The 19,550-nt window shown below is 41.5% G+C and overlaps 1 protein-coding gene across 4 annotated transcripts in view; it reads right to left on the reverse strand.

Moving 5' to 3' along the window:
• RAB30 (RAB30, member RAS oncogene family) overlaps nt 1–19,550 on the reverse strand; it is a 47,622-nt gene that overhangs the window by 26,445 nt on the left and 1,627 nt on the right. The window contains exons 2-3 of one of the 4 annotated variants that reach the window (XM_017819667.1): nt 18,286–18,431; nt 17,788–17,824 (exon numbers count right to left, since the gene is read on the reverse strand). The exons of 1 other annotated variant lie outside the window; for it this stretch is intronic. The gene's annotated coding sequence lies outside the window, so the exon portion shown is untranslated. Of the gene's footprint in view, nt 1–10,364; nt 10,498–17,787; nt 17,825–18,285; nt 18,432–19,550 lie in introns of those variants that run through there. 2 more of the 4 variants (XM_017819669.1, XM_017819668.1) reach the window with 2 other exon arrangements.

Consider the following 19,550-nt stretch of genomic DNA (forward strand, 5'->3'; position numbering starts at 1 on the left):
ATGTAAGAAGCTTTCCCCTCTAAAAATGGCCTCATCTAATGGAAACCTCTCAGCTGGAATCAACCATCCCATCTGGCAAGTGGCTGAGCTCACAGCGAATATTCTTTGCATTTCTGCAAAGAAACACTGCGGTACAGCTTTAACTGTGGGTATCTGCCAGAGCAGCAGATGTTTCACAAAAAACAAATTGTTCAGAGAGGGAAGAAAGTAGAAACAATAGAGACTTGGGCATAGCTTTAGGGATGGTTTAAGCTGATGCCTCCAGTGGGAAGGTTCCCAGCCCTGCCTGCACCCCGCCAGCTGCAGGAGGGACTCAATCCAGATGCGAAAAAAATTTGAGGGTGGGACAGCAGAATTAGATTTTTACAGCCCTGGTCACAGACTGTAATTTTGTTTGGAAGTATGTTTACGATCTTTATTATCTCTTCAACGGTAATTTCATATCATGGTTCCTCAGTAAGATCTTCATAAGGATATCACAAGTCTCTTCAGAAAGTAAGTAACAGTATTCATATTCTGGTTAAATTTTAGCTCACATGCTAACGAGTAGTCTATTTTCAGTTCCCCTTATAGTTTCAGGTGGTTATGGTACTTTTTATTTGTCCTAAACCATGGCAAAAGTACAGTTCTAGGGCAGCTAGAAAACCTCATCTGTTAGAAAACCTCATCTCAGCTTTGGCTCAGCTGCAATTCAAGGCACTGCACAGGTTAAATTTGGCACTGAAACAAATCCTGAAACACAAAAAAGCAGCACTTAGTGGAAGCTTTCTGCTCTAAGTCTCCTACCACTGCAGGGACATTACTCAGACAGCTTACCTAATAATTTAAAATCTGAAAAAATAATTTAAAAAAAATGTGTTCCAAAAATGTCTTTGAGATTTATTGGTTAGAACTGATGGAGGAAATGGTACATTGAGGATTAAGCAGGAAGGTCCCCACAAAACCAAGCATTGCATGTGCATGCGCACACACACATACACATTAAAAGACAGCATTGGTCACAGCAGCTCCCTAGTACAGATAAATCATGTCTTCACCTCTGCACACCTCCACTCCCAGCTCAGCTACTCCCCATCTTCTGCCACATGGGTTAATATATTATTGCAGAGATCTGCAGAGAGAAATCTGCATTTGGAGAGAAGGTGAAGGCACAACCACAGCTTATGCAGCACCAATATTTACCCTTTTGATACTGTCAATGACCAACAACTCTGTGACACAGCCCAGGACCTCCTGAAGCACGGTGTTTTTCTCAAATATATGTTCCCATCACAAACACAATTTCTCAGGGCTTTTCCTGTATAGACATTCCTGTATGCTAGATAATAGCAGATAGAGATATTCCTGTACTACTGCTGATCTCCTGGCAGCAGCCTACTGAAGTTTTGACCTCTTGGGGAGTAAGACTAGGAAGCAGAAAGTTATTTCTTCTTGTTTACTTAAAACAAGCAGTAGCCAGTCTTCATAGACACTGATGCCAACATGATGCGTGCAGCCTGAGCAGTGCTGTCACTGGGACAAGAACCTTCACACTCAAAGCTGCATGGTCATGGGGGCACAACTTGGCATGTCAGCACTGTGTTTGTGACCATCTATTTTTATTCCTTAGCAACAGAGCAGCTTTTGAGGTTGGGCTTTGAGTTTGGGTTTGTGGAGTTTTTTTGTGTTCAATCTATATTTGGCACCCTGGGGAAATTCCTGAGCAGAAGATAGCAATTTTTAAAAGAGAATAAATGCTGGCACTCAAGCTTTGCTGACAGCAACACCACGCACCAGTTCTTGGTTAGTGTGAAGTGCTTGGACCTGGAACCAAGGGAAACCCTCACAAGGACCAGGCCAAGAGTCACAGCCATCACACTTTCTGCCTTTGCAAAACCTTGCCCTGGCATAAGAACAGGAAAAGATTTATTGGGTCAATAAATTGGTTATTGTATCACGCGTAAAACAACATCTCCAAGGCTCTGAACTTCACTGTTCAGCAGCACTGATGGGTCCCATGATAGTTTTTGTCCTGTGGGAGACAGGACCTCTCAGCAATAGCACTGGCTCAAAGAGGGAGGGAGTGGGGGGGCTAAGACATCAGTACAGTACAGCAATTCTAACCTAAGATACTGTTCTTACCATAAATCATGGAATTATCAATATCCCCCAGCTCTCTACAGCTCCCAAGTAAACATGCAAATTAAATCCTGATTAGTCTACATGAGAAAAGCAAATAACACCTGATGTTTCCCAACTCTGTCAGCAACATGGCCTTAAAAACATTTAAAGAAAAGATTTAACCATGGGAAGGACAAAGATATCACATGGCTTGGCGGTTTCATCGGTTGTCATGGCAAATGAAAATCCCTGACTCTCCAACTTGTGTGTTTTAGAGGAAAGGAGACAACAAAAATGCCCTTTTTATGACTAGAAAGGAATGTTTTCCTAATAATCACTCATGAACCCACAGTGCACTATATATAAACAGCTGCTCCTTCCCAGGAAAAATGTTTGCTGTTTCTTACTGAGCAACTCTTGGAGATCGAGGCAATTCAGTCCCAGCAGACATTCAGGCGTGGGTAATGAGAATCATGTGCTCTTACATGTGGTGACTTCTTGCCTGCCAAAGAGAGCCTGAACTAGCCACGAGGGGGGTCTCAGTTCTGTGACAGCTCTGCCACCAGCTCCCAGGGGAGGCTGCCAGCACAGCATGGCCAGGAGAACCTGGCAGCAGCATGAGTTCCCTCCCCTGCTCCCACACTCAGCATCACTGTGTCATTTCTTGCCACATGTCCAACAATGCCTGTTTTTTTCATGTGTTCTCAAACCAAGCCAAATCCATGGATATTTGGCTGAGTTTTAATCTGCCAGACAGGTAAAAGCAGCAAAGACACCACTGTGTTTGCTCCAACCCAGGCAATCCAAAGCACCTTGCCTGAATGACCAGCATCACACATTTGTTACAGTAGATTTTCTAAATATAGGTGGGAGATTTATTTGGCTGTAACTTCAACAACAGGTCCCCAGAGAGCCTGCTCTTGCCAGCCACATTGCCTTTTGGTTTTGGATGCATGCTAAAAATCTGGGAAGTTGAGGATATCCACACAGCACAGTTACATCACTCATTTCACCACCAGGTCTTAGTTTGTTGGTTTGTCTCCAGCCCTTCCCCTCCTCCAAATCTCTCTCCACTCCTGGGCTTCAATGCCAGACCGTTTGTCTAGAAGGAGCAACAGGACCCTAAGGAATAATGTTTATTGCACAATGTTGTAAGCGATGCTCCTCTGTGGGGTAGGTTTTTTCTGGCACCCCCATCCACCATGATTCCATGGGGGAGACCAGAAGTTGCACAACCTCAGATGTGTGGCTGGCTGGAAAGCAACCCCTTCTGTAATGAAAGCTACAAGCTCCTTCCCTTACTTCCCCCAAAAAGCAGCTATGTATCAAACTGCACCACTGCACTCCAACACTGGCTGTGTGCGTACACCAAGGGCCATATCCTACCAAAGTCCCTGACCTCAGTCCACTTGCACTGCACAGCCTTCATTGTGACAGCACACTGAACCATGCTCCTCCCCAAACTTCACCCACAAAACTGACCCACAATCAGGGATGCCCAAGCAAATTAACTAAAGGCAATGGGATAACACATGGATAACTAGTTTGGATCCTTTATCTTTTCGATATGAGGCAGAAGGAAGGATACTCATCATCGTCCTCCCTGGCCAGGCTGTGCCTGCAGGACTGCAGGTGAGACACTCACTTTCTCATTTACAGCCTGCACATACAAAAAGGAGGTCACTGTGCATCGAGTACGAGAGAAACAGATTTCCACAATAACTTTTCAGCTGCAACACTGTGAATTGTATCCAGCAACATAGGAACAACAGCTCCTAATTGCACAGCTAATTGTCATTAGATATAAAGAGATGTCATGTTTAATGGAGTCCATCTAAAGCAAAAAGACTTCTATAGAAGTTCTATATTTATTTCCAGTCCTTTCTAAATGTATTTCTATACTACATATGACTTGAGATTGGATATCCAGGACTGTACGATAGATCAGAGAACAGAACAGATTTTTTTGTGTGTGTGTGCATATTTATCCTCTTAGCAGAGAAAATAGGTGAAGACCAAGACCAGAAGTCAGAATACAAGATTTTTGGCTCTGCTTTTGATAGCTTGCAGGACAGGTCTTACGTGGCACTTGAGATTTTGGTCTTTCCTACCTAACAGTCATCAGCATTGCCCTGAAGTGGCACTGCAAGCCCAGATCCACCCATCCTGCAAAGCTCTGTGCAAGGAACTTGTGCAGAAGCATTATCTTAACTCTTAACTTTAAAAGCAGATTTATAAAAAGTCACTTGTTTTCTCTCTGAAAACACAGGGTTTGCAATGACTTGCACAATGTTATTGCAGTCAGCTAACTCAAGAAAGAACACATGAATTCCAGCTTTGAACCACCTTTTCAAACTACCCTGTTCTCCAACCTATTTGGCTTCTTTCCAGTGGAAAACTTCACTCTTAACGTGCACTGCTGCTCTCTTGTAGCATAAGCACCTCAATGTCTCTGCAACAGTCACGCGCAGAACAACTTAAACTACTGGATACATATACGATCAAAAGCAAAAGAGAAGCTGCTGTGGTGGTAAAGAATCCAGGCAGGGTAACAAGGCTTGTAAAACTGCCTTCATCTGGACTGAGGTATTTGCTTAGCTGGCAGTACTATGAATTTCTAGAGGTGATGGTGAAAGGAAACAAATAATAGCTGTAAAGATCTAGGTTTAAAAGGAAAAAAAAAAAAGATGGTTTAAAGAAACTGTGAGGCAATTTCAGGTTAAGATTATAAAAGGAAGAAATAAAATTTATAGACTGAAAAGGCAGGGAAAACAGGAAGAACAGAAGGATATGGCATGAATCTGGGACAAGGATGTCTGGGCAGATGCTGCTGGAGCACGAAGGCATGAGTCCAGCCAGCCACACTCTGGCGAGGAGCATCCCTGTGCAGCACAGCAAAAAAAGGGCAGGAAAAATACTGCCTGGAGGGGAAGATGGGAAGAACAAACTGGCAAAAAACAATCTCTAACCCTGGACTGACACCTACAGCTACCTACAGAGATAAACTCAAAAGCTGTGGGGTTGCCTCTGCCAAAAGTTAGAAAATCCTTCATTTTTAAATTTACAAAGGAGATGCATATCCTGGCAAGACTATGCATTGGATCTGGGAATCTGAATTCAAACCCTGAGCACAAATCAGGTTTCAGTGCAAATCTCAGTGCCAGCCTGAACAACAATCACTACAGCCCCAGCTAACAAATCCGTCTGTAACAGAACATGAATTTGTAAGTCACAAATAGACTTTTTGTTCACTGTCAAAAGCATAAAAGAACCCAAGGCAATCAGGGAAACATTAGGTATTAAAGGTCAAGTATCCTATTCGTGGTGAAATGCAAGTGGACAGGTTTTAAGTATTGTTTTGGCATAGAAATGTAGGTTGGCTTGTGGCACAGAAAAGTGCTCCACATCCAAAAAAGCCTTTGGAGTGAAGAACTTCACCTCCAGTGGAGAAATAAAAGGTTTCACTGTGGGTTCACTGATCTGATGCTTTGGTTCACGGCTCTATTGCTGCTGCTCTGCAGTAGCCTCACATACTGCCCGGGGTTACAGCCGGCAGCTCCAAGTGCTCACTTAAACTGAGTTTCTTTTCTTGGTAACTAATAACCTCTCTTCCCCCCTCCCACAAGACCGAGCAAACACCAAGCAAGACTTCCCAGGTACAATAGTTGCAGATGAGGGTCACATGTAAAGCACCACGTTTGCATTTTTTTGTACAATTATTACACTTAAGCAGTCAGTGAAGACAGCATGTGCTCTTTGGAGCAGGTCTGTGTCCTCTCATCTCTGCCCCAAAGCCAGCAAAATAAGGTCTGAGCATGGTCACAAACATCATCCCCTTCACCCTCAACACAAATGCACACTTGGACAGACCCAGAACCTGGTTGTGATAAGCATGTAGGAATTAGGAAGCCATGATTAAATACGTAATATAAAATGAAATTAAATTAGTCCATCATGCCTTTACAACAACCAACACTTCAAATGTAAAACTAACTCAAACATCAACTGGTTATTTAAAAGCACCAGAGGTTACCGACTCTATATGTGTGGCACCTCTGCTTTGCACACTTCTTAGACTGTTCTTCTCCCTTTTGTTATTTGCTACTTGTTGGTACCTCAGTGTGCACAATACAAGTTTTCTTTATACCAGGTTGTACAGAAGGTTGTATGGACTCCAACAATATAAATGAGTTGTGCTTTGACAGAATATATTACAATTTTTTTTGGTCTATTATGCTGAAAGCAGCCTGTGGCATTTTTTAAAGGGTGGAGTTACAACTCAAAGGCTTCACTCAACATGTAACTATTGCACACTTTCCACCACATGCATGCCCACTTGTACATCCTTTAAATTTTAAAGGGAGAGCAAGCTGTGCATAAACAGTATGTACATTTCCCCCCTTTCTTCATTATTAAGAGTAACTTCAAGTCTATACCATGATGACACTTATATTCAAGGCAGGCTGATGGCCACACAGTACGTTATGCTGAGAAAAATCACTTACTAAGCATTATTGTCCATCTCTGAGCACTCTATACACACAGGCAAGTCAGGGAAAAGTAACAGACAACTGACTTGCCCAAGGATAGAAATTTGGGAGTAGCCCCCATGGAAACCAGACCTAAGCCTTAAACTCTCTTTGTTGGACTATTTCATCTCTTCAACCTCTTTCCTACTGATATCCCAAACTCTGCTTTGCTTTTCTTTACTATCATTGATGATTATCTTGTCATTCTGCAGTCTCAATATCCGCCTTCCTCTGCTCTGGTATCTTGCTATATACGTTTTTGTCTTTGTCTGCCAAGAAAGTGCTGAGATTAGCTCAGTTGGTTAGAGCATGGTGCTAATAACATCAAGGTTCTGGGTTTGATCCCCATGTGGGCCTTTCACTTAAGAGTTGGGCTTAGTGATCCTTGTGGGTCCCTTCTAACTCAGAATATTCTGTTATTCTAACTTAACTACAAAGGTGTAATAGGGCTGGTATTTTTCTCTGGGAACTATTTTTGGGCTATATTCAGGAAATTTCCCCTTTTAATTAATAAGTCTTGTATAAAAGCTAGAGCTACCAAAACAGAATATAATCCTTTCTTCTAGCTTCTCTTCCCACTCACTCCTAGGTGCTGGAGGAGAAGTCACCCATGATGACACAACCATTTCCCCATGCAGACAGGCTGCATCCACTGCTCTGCAACTGCCCAAATTCTCCCTTATCTATTAATGCCTTAGTGACAGCTCTGCTCCCAGACTCCAATAGAAATGCTTTCTACCCTAATTTAACATTCTGCACTTAACATGCAGCAACTGAACTGGTCAATGCAAATATCAGGTAGCTGATACTCATCTAAGAAGACTTCAGATTTCTAGCTTAAAACAGACATCATCCACCTCCTCTTAAACCCTGTCCTCCCTTAGCTCACAGAACCGCCCTTCCCTTCCCAACCAAAGCTTGGCCAACTGACACCTTTCCTGTTCATGCAGGTCATTCATGAGAAGAACTGGTTTAATCTCAGTTGGTGAGAGAGTTATTTCCTGATGAAGTACAGCAGCAAAGCTTTCTAAAAAAGTCCAGCATCCTCTCACATCTCAGTTATTGCAGTTGTCCCTCTCTAGCCTTAACAGACCTCATCTTGGATCATTGGCATTCGCATTCAAAAAAAAAAAAATACTGTTAAAGCACAATTCTCCCAATTTTCCCCATTTATATCTTCAAGGTTTCCCACTTTTTCTCTTTCTATGGTTCCCCAACTACTTGTCATTCCTTTTCACATTCATCTTACAGACTAGGCTACATCCCACTAATCATCCTTAATGCAAAAGCAAGCCTGTCAACCATGCTCTTCCTCTCACCTGGTCAGATCTCCCTACAAACACCCACTAAGCCTTCGCCCACTCAAAAATTTCCCTGCCTGTTAGTGACCGTAACCTGTTGTCACTCACCAGAAAGTGCTGAGCTCTACTAGTGCAAACTGTTTTGCCATTGCACAGTTATTCAGGATACGAGGATGGGCTATGGGATGCTGCAGCAAGACACAGTGGCACAAGGCAGAACGAATCTTGCTTGAATGGCTGCTCTTAATTTAAAGCAGCAGGTCTCTTCTCCTGAGGCTTATCCCACTGTCCTAAATGGAAATGTTAGGCTGTTATGCCCATGCCACTCATCTTCCTCCAGGTCTGATCTACAGAGAATGGCAATTCCTCCTGGATCCATCAGACTGAGAGCTGATGGTGAGATGAAAGCACGTGGCTCAGGTTTCTTGTAAACAGTAGAAGAGTAGGGAATTATGAAGAAGGATTTTAAGTATGACACAGAACGTATTTTTAATATTTACAGGGATTTCTGTGACTGTTCAGAGGAACCCCTTCCCATGCAAAAGCAGAAGTGTGATGGACTCTTTTTTACTTTCCCAGGAACGGCCAAAATAGCCACTCAGAGCAAGAGGACAAACGACCTCAATCACACACTAAGGCACACTGGGACCCACTTCAAGGTTAGGCTAAAATCACAAATGTTCCTTTCTAAAACTAGAAGTTTGAGAGTGAAATGTCAGAGCTTTGCACAAATCCCTCAAATGCCAAACAAGCTTGACAAAATAACCAGTACATCAGTCCTTCAGCTCCTGAGAACAGCCCACACTCCCAGCAACATACAGCTCTTGCACATGAGAAATCCAGTGAGTTTCAGCGTACAGCTTTTTTCAGTGTATCTCTATCTATCACAACACATATTAAGACTCAATTAACACATCCTGCCTTTAAAAAGGGCACACAAGTTACAAGCCCTTCCTTCCTTTCTAGGAGGAGACAGATGCTGATTACAGGAAGCAGTTACCTGTAACAATTCTCTTCCTAAATCATACCGATTGCCTTGCCCATTTGAAAGGTTGCATTTGCTACATCAGAAGAAAAAAAGACCTTTATTATTAGCAACGTCTGAACCACTAACAGTCAAAATTGTTTACTTACTGGACACATTTTTTCTGCATAGCACTGCTTGAATCCCTGTAACACCTTCCCAGACAAAGTGTCATTAACATGCAAATGAAAAGTTCATACTTCTCCTTGAGATGGCACACAATTGTAGTCATAAGTAGAGGTAATGAAAGGCTCAAAACAAGACAGGTTGGTTACACATGTCATAGTAACGCTTGCAAATCAGTCTCTCCTCTAATTACCACAGTATTTCCAGGAGGAATCGATTACAACAATATGGATGAGTGGGATCCTAAACCTGAAAAATGTACTGAATTAAACATTAATGCACTCATTGACTGTTATCAATATATGTATTTAATGGCCAGTATGGCCTAGCAAAATACAGAGCTGACAGGGTTCTAAATATCTAGAAAGACCAGAATCACAGACACAGAGGCTTTAAAATACTCCCAGCAACAGAACATACCAAAAATATAAATTCATCCACCAGGCTATAATTACACTTTGCATTTTGTTTTTATTGTAAGATTAGTGTGAGCACACAGCCAGGCAGGAAGCCAAGCCACAAACCGTGCCCTATTGACTGCTGAGGTCTCCATTAGGTGCTACAAACAGAAATACTCATTTGCCCAGACCAAGCCTAAAGATGATGCAGTGAAACCTCTTCTCCATGCCAGGCAAGTGTTGGATGAACATTGCCAAACAAGCATCTGAATTCAACAAGCTCCCTGCCCCTAAAAACATTATACACACTTTAACCCTGTTTTCTTAGGAAAACAAGCTTTTGCAATCATCTAGCCTGACCAACAGGCTCAAAAGTTACCAAAGGAAACAGTGTTTCAGCAAAATTACAAAGACAACATAATTTCTACAATTCTTTTGATCACCAGGCAGCTGCGATGAGCCAAAAATCAAAATCCACACTGTCACTGACCTCTAAGTGGGCTGATCTCTGCCCTTGACATTTTTTGTTTGGCTGCAACTGGTTGGTTCTTCACAACAGTGCTGCCCATCAAGAGCACACTTCGCAGCCATGCATTTCTTATCCAGATATTCCTATCATAGCTTCCAATTGTAACTATGTATTTTACATTATCCAGTTTCTGAACCTCTGTCTAGTGCTTCTGAGCCCTTGAAGATTCAGCACTCAGCAATCAGAGTTGAAAGTGCTCAAAACCATTCCAAAATAGATGCTCCTGCATGGGACACAAAAACTGATGATTCTCTTTATTACTAAGTGATCTGACACCCTGACACCTGTGTCTAGTCTATTAAAGCACTAACTGCTCTGGCAGATTACACTGTACCCAGTGGCACTGATTTGTCTTACCTGCCTTTGAGGAATTCACCAAAATGTCCAAGTTAGTCTTATACAAGGTCTGGCTTCCCTACCAAACATCTGAGACAAACATCTCTGAGCACTTCTGAATCTGCCATCTCCCTCCAGTGATGGTGTCTGGGACCTAAAATAACAACAATGTTATTTAGACAATGCAACTTAGGTGCCTATGATTCAGGGCAGAAGCCAAGGCTCCACCATTCAGTGAACAAACCCAATCGAACAGAACAAATTCTAAGCCAACATCTTTGCAAAACTATTTACACTTTCTGAGAGAATTTAGGATTAATGGGACTTCAGCTTCAGAGTAAGTTATCTGGGGTATGCCTTTCAGTCTTTTTGATGTACAGGGCAAACTCCAAGCAACTGTGCCTCTTGCCTCCATTAGAGGAAGACGTTACACAGCCAGCTATACCAGCCTGAGGAACCACTGAAATCACACTGTTGCACCCCAGTATTTGAATTAAGACATCCAGAAACAAACAAGCTCTGCAAGAAAAAACACCCTGTTGCTAGCACAGCTCTTTCTGCTGGACTGGAATTGAACCAATATCACAACACTGTGAGACTACAACAAAAGTTCCATGTTTCACAAGACAGTCACTTGATCTATAAGAATCAATCACATCAATGGTTAAAAAAAAAAAAATATCACAATTCAGGTAGTGTCTGTTTGTTTTCTTATTTCCCTCCCTGTGTCACCTCCACCATTTGCAGAATTACTTTTCTTCCTTGCTATCCTCTCACGTATAGCTGCCAGCTGCACTGCAATATCCATCACACAGCAACTCCCTGATAGCTGGTGGCTGCTAAGGCAATATTTACACTATGGCTTGCATTACAGTTTATAAAATTCTTTGGAGCTCTTCCAAAGGAAGAGCCTCATGTAAATCGAAGTTATTAGTGTCATCTACAAGCTAAGTCCAGTTAAGAATTTGCTAGCATTCACTGTGGAGACTGCAGATCTTTGAAATATCAATCAATGTGCAGCAGAGGGGCTGAGTAATAAACTTCATTAGCATTGCTGGTAACACTTCTCTTCAGTAGCATACAATAAATCACTGATGAATATTCAAGGCATCCCTCTGAGGTTATCTCCATTTTACAGATGGAGGCAACCAAGAAACAAAGTTTAGAAAGGGTTTGCCTGTAAACACAAAACAGATGCAGAATTCAGTTGTCTTGCCTTCAAAATACAAAATATGTAATTCTAGATGAAACTGCAAATTATACAGATGGATTTGCAGTGAAATTAAGGAGACTGTCATTCCCTAAAATCACTAATGGCTATTCCCACCCAAGTTACAGCATTGGTTACTCACATTACAGTAACACCTACAGACTGCAGAGAACTGCAGATTCTCACTGGAGAAAGTAGGGAGTAACAGATAGAACTTCTATCTCAAAGACTTTATCAAGGATAATGAAATCCAATCTACACATAAAATACAGGAACAGTTATAAAGAGAGTGATGACTCAAAAACTGCATCGGAGGAAGTGGACTAACCCTCCAGAATATCAGACAAACGTCAATAAATTCATTAGCTAAGCATCACCCAGCATTGCCCAGGAGGTATTTTTAAAACCTTCCTCTGTATCTTCAAGAACTGATGTCATCAAGCAAAATGAGAAATACTGTGAAAGATGTGCTAACAAGATGGAAAGAGTTTTTATGTAGTTTCACACATTTTCCAGCAAGAAGTTTGACATTTAAGCAGGATGACCTGGTTACTAGTGGCTACTTTACAAATTGGTGCAACATGTTCACACTGCAATGACTGACAGCTGCAGTAAAACAATAATTCACACTAGGGTCTTCCTTCCTGTGGCAACAGCTTTTGTAAAACTGCAGATTTTAATGAGATACTTGATTTAGTATTTATTTCAGAATCAGCTTCCTTTATTCTAACAGAATTAGCCTCAGCCCACAATGAATGTTTTCTTTGGTTATTTCATTGTGCAAATCAATATTCAATTATTTTGAATTTCTTCAGTTGTGAACTACAGGGGATTTGTTTTAAAGATGCCTTTATTTATTATTATTAAATACCAGCTAACCACCCACATTGAATCAGCCTAGGGACACTATCCCGAAAAGTTAACCTAGCAAAAAGATTAATTTTAAGACTGATTTATCCAAGCAGTTTTCCAATCCAGAGGCACAACAGGTTAGCGACAACCCTGATATAAGTGAGATGGCCCTTGACAAAAGTCTGAACATTCACAATGACCAGTGTGAAGTTACTAACGATGGAAGCACACATCTCTGGCCATGCATCAGCTTGAGAAGGAGATTTAAAAATTACCCATACTACATTCGCATCTGCAGTAGAAAGCTTAGGAATGGTCCATAATAACCATGTATAATGGCACAGGACAGAGAAATCTCAAGTATCTCCAGCACAGCGATGTCCAACATGACCCAGCAGACACTTCTCACAGGCCATGCTTTTGAAGACCACTATGTCAGTGCTTCCTAGTGACACATAGAGACCAGTGACCTGCACAGCCATCTGCAAGTGCACCAAGACACAGGTTTCCTGCAGAACTGTGGAAACAGAAGTGCTACTTAAAAGGAAAGAAAGATTTCCTAGTAGAGGGAAACACTCTACATTAGCAAAAATCCTTTACAAACATAATGGAAATACTGAGAAGTACCTCAGGATAACAATATGGATATATTTAAGTTTGTTTTCCAATTCGGGGGGGGGGAGGGGGAAGCAAAATACTTCAGAATTTGGGGTTAGTGACTGCTAAAAGACACCGTTTGTTTCTTTGTTTGAACATACACTATATCCCTACATGAGATGGTCAGGGCATACCAACAGCAGGTCACAACACAAGAGGAGACTTCATTCCTACAGATCCCACAAAACAGTTTCCAGCAGTGTTTAACACTCACGCCTCCCTCTCCTAAATAGATCGAGCAGGAATCTATCAACATGGAGTTAAGAGCTCAACTTTAGATTTCCTATTTGCCTGCTGAAAGTAAAGAGTTAACAGAATCCTGCATTTATTTGGGATTTTCTATGTGCACACAAACACATCAATCCAAGCAAAATGCTACTACCACATTTTAGAAATGTGAATACTGCTGAGTTGAAGAAAATGGGCACAGTTCCCTTTTTAGAAGGAACAAATTGTTCAGAACAAGGATAAATGCAATAGAGAAATCAGGCACCAACTCTGTTTCTGCAGTTTCAAGCTGCTGGTACACGGATACAGTCTTTACACAATTATTTTTTTTTTAATAGAGCCAACGTTGTTCAATGATCCCCCCACAACTATCTAATGTTCTCAAGAGCAAATATTTACTGTGAGGATTTTTATATTTTCAGATATGTGAGAAATTAAAGAGTGCTACAGTCCTCTGTCTTCTGGTGGCTACAGACAGAACACCTCTTGCTCAAAAGGCTGGAGTAATTGCAATGGTGCAATTGCTGCACTTGAGTGTATTTTAGATAGAAAACATGGAATTAGCTGCAAACTATGTTAAAACATTTCCTTTAGAGTGAAAGCACTTTCTGTAATTATGCCATGGAAAGTGGGATTACAGAGAAGAGCAGAGCCCAAACCTATCATCACACAGGCTGAACTTGCCTTTACATCTGCAGTCAACCACATGCAGAACCTGATCCTGAAACCAGCCATTTCAAGGTCCTCAGCAGCCAAGAGATATAGAAATCCAAAATATGCCCTTACCCTTTTGTGAGAGCTAGAGATTTCTTCAATCTTTGCTGGGGTTTAATTAGACTCATTACTGCAGGTTTATCCGAGTTAATACCTTTTCTCCACAGGACACACTGCACCATGAACTTCGAGGGAGATGCAAGAATAAAAAGGCTAATGTTACTTCTCTTAATCTTCTTCCCCATATGCAAAAATGAACTGACAGTCCCACAGCAATTTCAGGCTACCTGATTCTCACATCTAAAGATTACTTGTCTCAGGATGGAATAATCTGATGTCTCCAGAGGACTAGCAGGGAGACCAAATGAGCCAGAAAAGCTTTTTCAAGCCTACATTTCCTTTTCAGGTATTTGTGTAAATAGCTATAAAGAAAGAACAATTAAAAAAATGATTATTTTTTCAAGTGGCAGTTGTCCCCCCTCTCAGTTAATCAAGTTCAGTAGCCATTATAACAAAGCTTGAATCTCCAATGTTGGAGAAGATAGAATTTAAAACTTCTTCCACCATCAGAAAGCAATAGGACCGCAGAGCATGAACACGCTTTACGGGATTTCTTGAGGTCAATAATTCAGGTTATACAAGGCTGTGTTACCATGTTTTTAATTAAGGGTGTTATTTTAGGTAAATATTCCCATGCTGCAACCACGACTGTCATGAAAACACCACATGTTAGCCCCTGGAAGCTTAAGAGATGGCACCATGAAGAACTTCTCACTAATTAGACATGAATCTGGCTTCCTTTAGAACCTTGTTAGATAAAAAGCCTTGACTGATCTATCCTCCATTTCTCTGAGTTCAGGCAATGAAATTTAAATCACAGAGAAGTGCTAATGATAATTTTTCAAGTCAGCTTTTCATTACTGAAAGTACTCTTTGCAACATAGCAAACCCCAAATCTCTTTTCTAATCCTGGCAATCCCTTTCAGTTGTTCTTTGATTGGCCGTAGATCTGAACGCTGGCGTTCATGTCTCAACTCATGATCTACACCCTGAACGTGGATCCGGGATTTTTCTGGAGGATAGATTTTTCTAGATCTCCCGTCACTTTTGTATTTATGGATGAATGGGTATTTATAGCAAAAGAATGACCACTGAAAAGACAGGAGGGTTTGACAAGTTCCTGTGCCTTAAGTTTCATCTGTCTCAGGGAAGAGCGCGCATAGGTGGGGTGATCTACTAACCAGATACACATTATTCTACTCAGCATCTTTAATAACCTGTTTCCTATTGGCATCACAGCTTCTTCAGCTAAGTCTCCCTTTATACCCATTTCTCAGATTCATTTGTAGTCTGGGGCTATCCAAGCTCTTAAAGGTTACTGCTGAACATCACTAGACAGAAGAAGAGCAGAGGAGGAAGGGGAGGTGGGGTGATTGCACTGGAGCAAGGAGAGGCTTAGGCAGATGGAAAACAAGAAGGGAGAAAGTGGGTGGGAATAAGGACATCAGCAGTTCCCCTTGAGCTGGTGCTATCTCAGTGGCAACATCCCACTGAGTAGTGAAACATTCCATATAGCCCCATACATCTTTGTCAGGGCTGGAAGACATGCCCTGTGAGGAGCAGCTAAGGTTTTGGATTTGTCTGGTTTGAAGAAAAGGGGTGAACTCATTGCTCCTTGCAGCTTCCTGAGGAGTGGAAGTGGAGAGGGAGGTGCTGATCTCTTTATCCTGGGATTCAGTGATAGGACGTGGGAATGGTTCAAAGCTGCACCAAAGGAGATTCAGACTGAACAGAAGGAAGCATTTCTTTACCAAGAGAGTGGTAAAACACTGCAGCAGACTTCTTAGAGAGGCAGGCAATAGCCCAAGCCTGTAAATATTCAAGACATAGTTGGACAAGATGATCTTTTTAGGTTCCTTCCAACTAAAACTACCCTAACTACTTGATTACTCTGGAGAGGGATTCCATCCTTCCACAGCCAGGTAAGGGGGTGATCCCCCCGCCAAAGCAATGAAAGCTCCTATTTTTGGATGTGAGGGGTTCTGTCCAAAATACTCCAGAAAGCACATGCAAATGATTGCTACTTTGGGATGCGAGAGTCTCATACACAGATTAATTTTCTGCACTGTTCCCAACAAATTGGCATCAAGGCTCAGCACCAGCCTACAGGATGGTAGTTCCTTGACAATTCTCTTTTGCAAACAACAGCCTGGATTTATATGAAGAAATACTCCCACTTTAAATGCACACACACTGCCCTTTGAGTAACTGGCTTTTTGCTTAATCAAAAAAGCAGAGTTTCAGTAACTTCATTGCAGAGGAGAAGCAGAACAGTGCAGCAGTGGGTTGGGCTGCCAGGGCCCTGCATGAAGTCCCTCCCTCCGTGGACAGCATCTTTAGCAGGACAGACTTCTGTACACTTTGGCATCTCTAACACCTTTTTTCTTTTTTCCCTTTAAATTCAGCCTGCAGGATACATGCTTTTGAGAAACCATGTGCAAGCTCATCTTTTTTCATGCCAGCACAGCTTTTCCTCCACTTCCTCTTCTCTCTTTCCTTTTCTCATTACTCTTTTCAAGGTCTAAAGGAAAACACTATTCAGATACTTAAAGGTTACAGTTAACTTGTAGTTCATCAGAACCTAAAAGAAAGCATTTCTGCTAAAAGGAAAGAATATAAACAAGGTATCCTGTGATGTTTAAAAGGACAGAAGCAGATTTCCGTTAGACTTTACTGAAGATTTTCTCCTCTGTTTGTACAAGTATTCCCTAATTATCTCAGGAAACTAATAGCTAGGTTAGTTTAAATAGGTTTAAATTTTGCCTTAAGTATATTAGGGAAGAGTGCACACCTCTGCAGTGTAGCAAGAGGCAGTTACTCCAGGTGAGATGACAAATAGCAATTGAGTCTCAAGCTGTTCACAACCTAAATATCCATCCTCAGCTCAAAGCAACAAAGCTCCCTAATTATTTTTATCTATGCAAGGTGAATTCAAATGACATTATAACACAAATCTCACTAATACCTTATGCAGGGACAATGTTTAATAGCACAGATTAGTTATGAAGCTACTGTAATAGCAACAGACTTCAATGTGGTCTTGACTCTGTTTAAATCCTGACAATGATTTTAAGGGACAAGTTTATCCTTGTTGTGCCCTAATTATTTCAACATATTAGCATCTGAGGAATATTTGACTCACCTCACCCTGCCCCCCCCTTTAAATTCACAGTTTATGCACAGACCAACCAGAATTACATGGCAAACATGACAGATCACTTCTTTCCTACTCTAAGAGAGCCATTAAAACTAAAATGAGAATTTAGTTAGTTATTGACAGAATCACTCTGGGGGGGAGCAGGAAGCTAAATGGCTTGCTACAAAATGAAATTGTGGAAACTAGAGAGTCAATCAAAACACCGCCTTAGGTAATCTCATCTGTCCTCCAGCCAAAGCAGGGCTGTTGCTGAGCATCTCTGCCCCAAGATCTCTCCAACTGAGCTGATGTTTTTGGTGTCAGAAACCTATTCATAATATAGGTGATGATTTTACTGTCTCCTAAATCTTCTGTTACAAAGTTAGACAAACATCCATACAAGCATCAATATCTAAACAGCTTTGTCACTGCAAGGTATGCCCATCCTGTGCTACTTTCCACACTCCTGTCATGCCAGCCACATAGTTGCAATGAATCTCTTGAATTTTCACACTGCCTGGGTGGTTATTTGACAATATGCATGAACTAGCTCCTAGCACATTCCCCACTCTTCTTTCTGTACTCACCAAGAACAAGGCTTGCACTCAAACTGCTGATCCTGTCCTAAAAAAAAGATAATATGCTTTAAAATTAGAAAAGGAATTGATCTAGTTCCCAGGTACTATAATCTCTTTGTTGGCTACACTTCATGTAACCATAAGAAAATGCCAACAACTCTATCACTCCCACAAAAAATCAACTGCAGATACACCCATCTGGGACACACCACAAAACTTATGGCAAGCACCTCAATTTGCCAGTTGATGGATGCCAGCTTGGCCATCCCACTGAGGACAAAACAAGAGTAGCTCCAGAGCTGAAACCAAGAGCTCTCTACAGCTTCAATCTGAGAGCCACAACACTGCAGCTCAAGCAGTGAGCAATACCGACCACCTGTAGCTGGGGCTGGGAAGACAGGAAGCACACAGCATAGATCTGCCAACGGAGGAAAGCTCTCTCACAGTAAGGTGACAAACAGAGGTTGTTTGCTTGCAGACACCCTTCTCCCACTGCCCCATTCTCACCTTCCCTCCCCATGCCTGTTTGGGACTGTTCAGTTCCTCCCCGAAGAGCCACCTTCAGCCATCCACCTCTTGCTTCAGGAACTTCAGCTGCCTTGCCAGATCCCAACTCCAGGCTACAGAAATCACTGTCCTCTCATAGCTCACCTCTGGAGCAAAGAAAAAAATTAAGCTTAAAAGTCAGCAAGTCTGGCCCAGCTCTGGCTCTTCCCAGTTCCCCTCATCTCATCAGGCTTTGGGTCCCTCTGTACATGAGGCTGGGTGACACCCAACATCCCAGAGCAGCTTAAATCTCTTTCTGCAACAGTTTTGGGCAATTTAATGCAGTGCATGGCAAATATGTGATGCTGATAAAACCAATTTGCAAAGATGCAACTTCTGGCTTTACTAAGAAGTCAATCATTGGCATCATACTCAGTTTCATTAAGAACAGGACTAAAATATAAGAAAACTCTACAGAGTATGACCATGAGGCCACCTTGCCCTGAATCTCCCTTCAGAAACTGGACACTAGTAAGAAATTAGGAAAAGAGTAAAAGACTTGAGGAAATATTTAGTGCTGTCTTTCTGGGATATTCTCTTCAATTTCAGTAACTGGCATCTTGAGGATTTCTTGAATCACAGTAAACACGTTCATCGCATTTAGGTCTTTGCAGGACAAGAAAAGGGCCCCTTAGCTCATCTCTACTTTTTCGCAGCAATCACTTATCTACAGAGTGATTTTCAGCTTTTGGTCTCTTTTTATGTGCTATATTTCAGTTGCTGCAAGGCAAAGTTTCACCTGAATAATAGTGTAGATTTCTGAGGTACATTTTTAATCCACCTCGTGTTATAGTATAATAGAACTTTAAAATGCTAGCACACATTGTCACAAATCTTTCTAAATCCAACAAATGTAATAATTTTTGAAAAAACCCACCCCAAACGAGCATAAATAGCAATACATATTTGTAAAGATACATACATATGGAAAGATGAAAACAGAATATAAGATTGTATTACTTAAATACAAAATTCCTGGCCATGGGTTCCTTGCTTGTTCTCATCAATTTCTGTATCAGTATTTCCCAGAACAATTCCCAGTCTACACTTTCAAATTATCGCTTCATATCCAGTGCCTTCTATCCCAGGCTAACAAAATCACTGCTATAAAACTGCTCCTTTTACAGCCAAGATGGGAAACCCTCTATTAGATTATCCGTTCCCTCCCTTGTAAAATAAAGAGGAAAACACCATTCCAGGAAATAAAAATGTTTAAAAAAGACCAA

This window comes from Lepidothrix coronata, unplaced genomic scaffold, assembly GCF_001604755.1.
Source record: "Lepidothrix coronata isolate B3197 unplaced genomic scaffold, Lepidothrix_coronata-1.0 Scaffold76, whole genome shotgun sequence".
Lineage (NCBI taxonomy): Eukaryota > Metazoa > Chordata > Aves > Passeriformes > Pipridae > Lepidothrix > Lepidothrix coronata.